This window comes from Salarias fasciatus, chromosome 2 (assembly GCF_902148845.1).
Source record: "Salarias fasciatus chromosome 2, fSalaFa1.1, whole genome shotgun sequence".
Lineage (NCBI taxonomy): Eukaryota > Metazoa > Chordata > Actinopteri > Blenniiformes > Blenniidae > Salarias > Salarias fasciatus.
The window spans coordinates 23958248-23965168 of NC_043746.1; positions in this window are offsets into that span (position 1 = coordinate 23958248).

Consider the following 6921-nt stretch of genomic DNA (forward strand, 5'->3'; position numbering starts at 1 on the left):
GATTGGAGTGAAATTAAATAAAGAAGAGATGAAATGGAAAGAGAGGAGCTGCTGAGGTCAGCCAGAGGATTACAGGGGGAGAACAGCTGTTCGCCCATTATACACACACACGCAAACACACACACGCACACATACGCACACTAGAGCAGATGAAGTGCAGCATTTAGGACCTGACTGAAGCCTCCTTAAATGCTTCAGTGAAGATCGGCTCTACAAACTGAACTCACTGATCCCTCGCATGAATATTGATGGGAAATAAAACATTTTAAGGCCGCTACTCGTTCGCACGACAGGAAAATAGTTAATGCGACAGAATGTTTGTGTCAAAAGCGGCAGCGCCCTCTAGTGGCTGAAGGAAGCGTGACAGGAGCAACGGAGCCGAGAAATCCACCAAGCCATGAATTTTCTCCAACCTTGAAATGTTTCTGAACTCACACGGGCTTCATGTTTACAATGGAAATGAAAAAACTTGTTGCCTTTTTTTTTTGTATAAGTTTTCTTGTAAGACATTCTAGGTTATGTTGATGAAATTTTAAGGAGGAAAAAAATAGAACTTTTATTCATTAATTCCTTCATTCCAAAATGTACAAATGCAGACATCACTGGCTCGCCCCTCGTTCAAACTACATGTGGTAACCATGATAACCACCAACACCATACCACATTACTGGGTTTCTTCTGGGTTTTCCAACAAATAGTCACATTGTCATGTACAATTTTATTTTTTACGATCCAGTCTGACACCAATAATAAGTTTTCCTGCATTTTTGCTTTGAAAAAGTGATTCCTCTCTCACTTGATATTGCAATTGTTTTTACTGTCAGATATTTGCTTCATCTCTTTGTTTTTTGTATTTATCTATTTCTGTGGTCCTATATTTTACTTACAGAGGCCTTGTGTAGAACAGACACGCGGTTGACGCGGTTTTTGCATGTATGGAAAACATTTCGTAAATGGAAATGTTCTGGTCTCCTTGTGGATGAGGCCTTATTTCCATGCAGCCAGAGAGTTAGATCCAGACTCAGATTTAGATCGGTGCAAGTGCTTATGAAAAGTCCCAGATGCCGGATTTCATATTTCCTGTGAAGATTTCTTATCACCTTCCCCAAGATAATCTTGCAAAATAAATAGCAAACTTATCTTTTCTATTACATATTCAGTGGCAATTGAAATATTTCAACAGTCTGAAACAGGACGCAGGTTTCAGGTAAAATTAAGCAATTTTTACATTTGCGATGCATTTAAATGAGGGCGCCCTCTAGTGGCTGCAGCACTTAAGTCAGCAGCAAAGGAGGGTGACGGTCAAACGTGAAGACAAACCGCCGTCCTCCTCAAGGGTGCAGCGCCGTTTACGACTCTACAGTAACACTCAGAGTGATGAAGAAACGTCTGCAGACTGGATACAAAACACTACCTGCTGGAGGAAGAGGAGGACGAGGAGGAAGAGAGCCGGAGAGAGAGGATGAGGAATGTGGAAGAGATAAAGGCGGAGGGGTGATGAGAGGCGGAGATAAAGAGAGAAGGAAAGAAAGAGAGCGAGAGAGAGAGAGAGAGAGAGAGAGAGAGAGAGAGAGAGAGAGAGAGAGGAGACGAGTGTTTCCCATCCAAACAGACACTTCTGATATGGAGAAAAAACGCCTCGTAAAAAGAACGACAACATCTCTCTCTCTCTCCCTCTCCCTCTCTTATCTCCTCTCCACAGTCTGAGCAGAGGAAGGAGAGGGGATTCAAGGTGAAGTACAAGGCGGCCATATTAAATAAAAAGCAGAGGACAAGGAGGGAGAAGGAGAGGAAAAAGAGGGGAGATGAAGGGAAGGAGATAACAAGAGGAGAGAAAACTGGGAAAGAAGGTATCAGTGGAGGAAGAGGGAGGAAGAGAGATGGAAGGACATGAAGAGATAGAGGATAAAAGGCAATCAATTGAAGAGGGAATTGAGAATGAAGGGATTGAAAAAGATGAGTGCAAACGAGAGGGAGTGAAAATAAGTGAGAAGGGAGAGGAAGACAAGAAAAAACAGAAGAGAGTGCAAAAGAAGAGAATGAGAAGAGAGTGGGGAAAGACTGGTGAACAGTGGAAGAAGGTTATGTGGAAATACCAAAGAAAGAGGAGGAGAAGAGGAAACATGTTGCCAAAAAAATGATGGAAGTCCCCTCTTTGCTGTATAAAACCTCTCTGAGCTCAACCAACCAGCGACTCATTTTCTGCCTCAGCGCTGAAGCAGTTAACCAACTCTCTCTCTCTCTCTCTCTCACACACACACACACACACACACACACACACACACACACACACACACACACACACACACAGTGTTAGTCATAAAACCTCTGGACCCTGCAGGTCAGAGCATGACGAGGGCAGAGGACGGCCGTGAGAATGTGTGCATGTGTGTGTGTGTGTGTGTGTGTGTGTGTGTGTGTGTGTGTGTGTGTGTGTGTGTGTGTGTGTGTGTGTGTGTGTGTGTCAGAGAGTCAGACATGTATAAAATAGCAGCATTTAGGTGAAATAAAACTTCACTTTTATGGTTAAAGTCTACAGAGTGTGACCAAGAGCAGGGATTAGGAGGAAGAGGAGGAGACCGATGAAGATGATGAAGATTCTCATGAAGGCACAGTGCTGATGAGTAGGACCACACGTACAAGAAGAAATTTATCCAAGATAAAGAGGGAAATCACTGTCACAGTATAGCCAAAAGAAGCTTGTTTTCCCGCCAAAGTACATTTTGGCGGGAAAAAAGCAACATAAACTCGAGGGATTTTTTTCTCTTTTTTTTTGGGTTGCCAACATTTGAAAACAAAATTATAATAGATACAGTAAGTGACAGTTTTCAGTTGTTATCATGCCAAAGATGTGGTGTAATATGACTTCACTTCAAAGTAGTTAGCTTACATGTTACTATTAGAGGAGGTGGAGGAGGAAAAAGATGATGAAGATTCAGATGAAGATAACATAACATGGAATGCTGAAGATAAGATGTTGGTGATGATGACGAGCAGAGTTAAGAGACAGAAATGAGAAAAACTTTAGCTCGAGCTAATTTAAGCCTCCTTCACGCCCACAAAAATTGTAATTTGTCGGGAAAAAATCAGGCAGAACTTGAGCAATCATGCTAATTGCAGCTGTCAGCCTCTTCCTCCTGTTTCCTGAAATCATAAAATCAAACACTAATATCCCAATAGAAAAGAAGAAAAGAAAAATCTTTCCTGATTAAGGATAAATTTAGCATAGCATCAACGCTACTTCTGACTACAGAAATCACAATCTGAAATGGGAAAGTAGAACGCAAGCTAGTTTAAGTTCTCTGTTTCAATTAGCAACAGCTAAAGAAGATAGCAACTGTTAGCCCTATAGACATGGGGTAACATCAAAACGTGTCCGCCCCATGTTGAATGGTGGCATCCTGTCGGTTTCTGAGGTTCCCTCGGGGCCAATCTATACAGAAAACATTTATGATTATTTCAAAAAACTCCCACAAACCATAGACAACGCTAACAATGACCACATGATGCTTTGTCTCCACAGTGATGAAATAAAGCTTGGAATGGTTTGTCTCTGCTCTGATCGGCTCTACCTCAGATCAGTGACATAAATATGAGGACATTGGTTCTAATCGTAACGCTAATGAAGTTTAAGTATTTTTTTTTTTTTACTTTTGGCCTCTGAAGACACTTTTTTCCCAGAACTAAATGTATCAGAGTACGAGCCTCCTGCTGTATTCTCCACCGAGCAGTGTAAACACAACTTCCCCCCTTCGGGCCTTCACGCTGTGACACAAACACGTCGCATGTTCTCGTGATGCGTTTGTGTAGGAAATCAGAGCGACGAGCTGAAAAGTGAGCGGACAGCTTCTGCTCTCGCTCTTCCTCTTCCTCTTCCTCTTTCTCCGGTTTGTCAGGTCAAGTACATCCAAACCGAAAGGGGACGAGGGCAGCAGCGAGCGACAAAACAGGAAGTTCCTCAATCGGAGACGCCGACCGTGGCTTCCAATGCATGATCGATTACCGCGCAGAGACGGAGGGGTAATCAAATCACAGAGGGAGGGGGCGGCGAGCTGCCGGTGGCTCCATTTTATTTTCTGATTGATGCAGTCATGTTTGTCTCTCTCTACGGTAGCTGTCACTTTGCTCACCGTCACCTGTCACTCAGAATCCAGACGGAGGCGACGGACTGCCAACGACTGTACACTTGGCAACGACCAACTCTCTCTCTCTCTCTCTCTCTCTCTCTCTCTCTGACTCTGCAGACTCACTGCTGACAGTCCTGATTGTCACCGAGCATCGGCTGAAAATTACCGCACCGCGCTCCTCCAAATACTCACGACTGATACAGATACCACGACGACGCTGCGCCCTGACTGCCGCGCTGATATAACCGGAGCCGTTACAACTCCTGACACCGCGGCGGTGACAACTACCGCCGATGCAACGGTGAAAGCGGCTATTAAAAGGACTCCGTCCGCAGCTCGTCTCACAAGGCTAATAAAAGTACAACTGCTACAGCAAATGAAAGTACCAGTGGCAAAGCTCCCACAGCGTCTAACAGCACAACAGGCAGTGGTGTAATTATTAATAAAAACACTGTTAGCATTGCTGTGATAGCAGAAAAAGAACAGGAAATCTACGACTACCAGCGCTGTCATTGATCATTTAATTACACAAATATGTGTTGACAGAACTACAATTAACAGCATACTGAAACTTCTAGAACTGTAGGATCCACCACTGCCATTTACAGCAAACTAACAGCTAAAGTATGAATCTAACTGCAAATTGCAGCAGGACCACAGGCTATCGAACTACAACTACCAGCTCTATAAATGCTAATAAAGCTTTAACCCTCAGCAAACTGCCACAGCAGAACTGTCACACCTTATAGAACTGCAGGTACAGGTACTGTCTCTTCTCTCAGCTGGCAGTGTTGTGACAGCTAGCGAGCAGCGTTGCTGGTTGCTGCTGCCCTCAGATTGATGCTATCCAAACATTGGCGTGTCAGGCCGCCACAAACTTCCCCTGACAACTTTAGTAGATGTGTGTTGTGAGAGCGTGCCGCGGTGCAGTGAAATAAATCTGAGCCCTGGATATCAGCGGTCTCGGCGGACCCCCCCCACTACCCTTTTGATAAATCCCCTGCCAGGCCTGGACGAATAAGTAAATCAACATGTGTAAACCCGTGTAGCACGCGTCTTAAATCCCAGCATATTTTTAGATGTGGCCTCTCAGCGAGGCTTCACCCTGGTGTTACCTCCGCCAGGTTCTCCAGACGTTATCACACTGAGGCAGGCACGCCACACACTTCTCATTCACTGATTCGTCGGTGATTTCAGTTGGTGTTTGTGAGGTCCTGTTTTCTGCAGGCTTTGTCCTCATTTTTGTTGGTTTTCTTTGTGTTCTCGTGGATACGAAAGAAATGAGAAGCCGCACAGCTGCAGAACAGCTTCAACCTGCAGGTGAGTGTGTGTGAGCAGCACCTGAACTTCTGCTGCTGCTGATGATGATTACAGCAGCAAGCGTGTGTCTGTGCGCGCGCGTGTGTGTGTGTGTGTGTGGTGTGTGTGTGTGCAGACAAATAGAGTTCAGCAGCCCTGTGCACAGAGCAACTGTACAGCATCTGAACTTTGACCGCGCCTACAGGTGTGTGTGTGTGTATGAGCACGTGCATGTGTGTGATGCAAGGGTAGCGACCTCCTTCTTCTCTGAGTCACACCACCTGCTACCAGTACACACACACACACACACCACACACACACACACACACACACACACAAACACACATACACGAATACACATCCGTGCACTCTACACTTCATCATCTCCTCTTCCTCCTCCCATCATCCTCATCCTCTCCCCATGCTGGGATTTATTGGTGCCTCTTTTGTTCTGTGGTGTGTGTGAGAGAGAGACAGTGTGTGGTGTGTTGTCTTGCCACCTGCTCCGACAACACAAGTGAAGTGGAACGGAAACCTGCCCCAGGCTTCACATGCGTGCACAGACACACACACACACACACACACACACACACACAGAAAAATACATTGAACACACAGTGACACACTAACAAAATTATCTTTCTTGTGTGTTTGATTTCTGGCTCCACATAAAAGTAAAGCACACACACACACACACACACACACACACACACACACACACACACACATACACTGATCTTTGTATTGAGTCGTCTCAGTGGCTCAAACACAATCACGGCCCTGAGGGGGCGACCGAGATAGACGGAGACAGACAGAGATGGAGGGAGAGAGAGAGAGAGAGAGAGAGAGAGAGGAGAGAGAGAGGGGAGAGAGAGGTTGAATAGGAGTTTTCTTCACCAATCTCAAATTCTCTTCAGATCCGTTAAATAAGCTGCAGCGTCTTGAATGAAAGAGCCAAGGCTAAGAAGATTTTATGTATTTTTTTCGGCAGATCCTACTTTCCTGCATGTCCTCTGCCCTTTCATTCCCTCTTTTCATTATTTCACTGAGAACGTGTGCTCCAGTGACGGTTCGACGTTGGCGTTTTTGTCTTTGGAAAATCGGTGGTTACATTTGACTGCACGAAACAAGCAAGCGCAGAGGAGCTTTCCAGGGTTGTGAAACATCCATCCTTCAACGGAAAGACAGGAAATGGGACAGTAAAAGTGATTAAAGTCATACTAAACCACTGGAGGTGTTCCACAGGGCTGATCCCTCGGTCACTTTCATATTTAAATACACTGTCACTTCGGTCAGTTTTTAGTCAAAACAATTAATTTTACTGTACTGACAGGATAAACCTCATTTTCTAGTCTCTTTATTTCATTATCTATAAGGTTGCTGTTAGATAATCACTGCCATTGTACCTGCTGATTCACATAAATGGAACAAAGTATTCCTGTTAAAATGGTCAAATTCAAATCTGCTGCTGACAGTGTGAGTTAAAACAAAGATT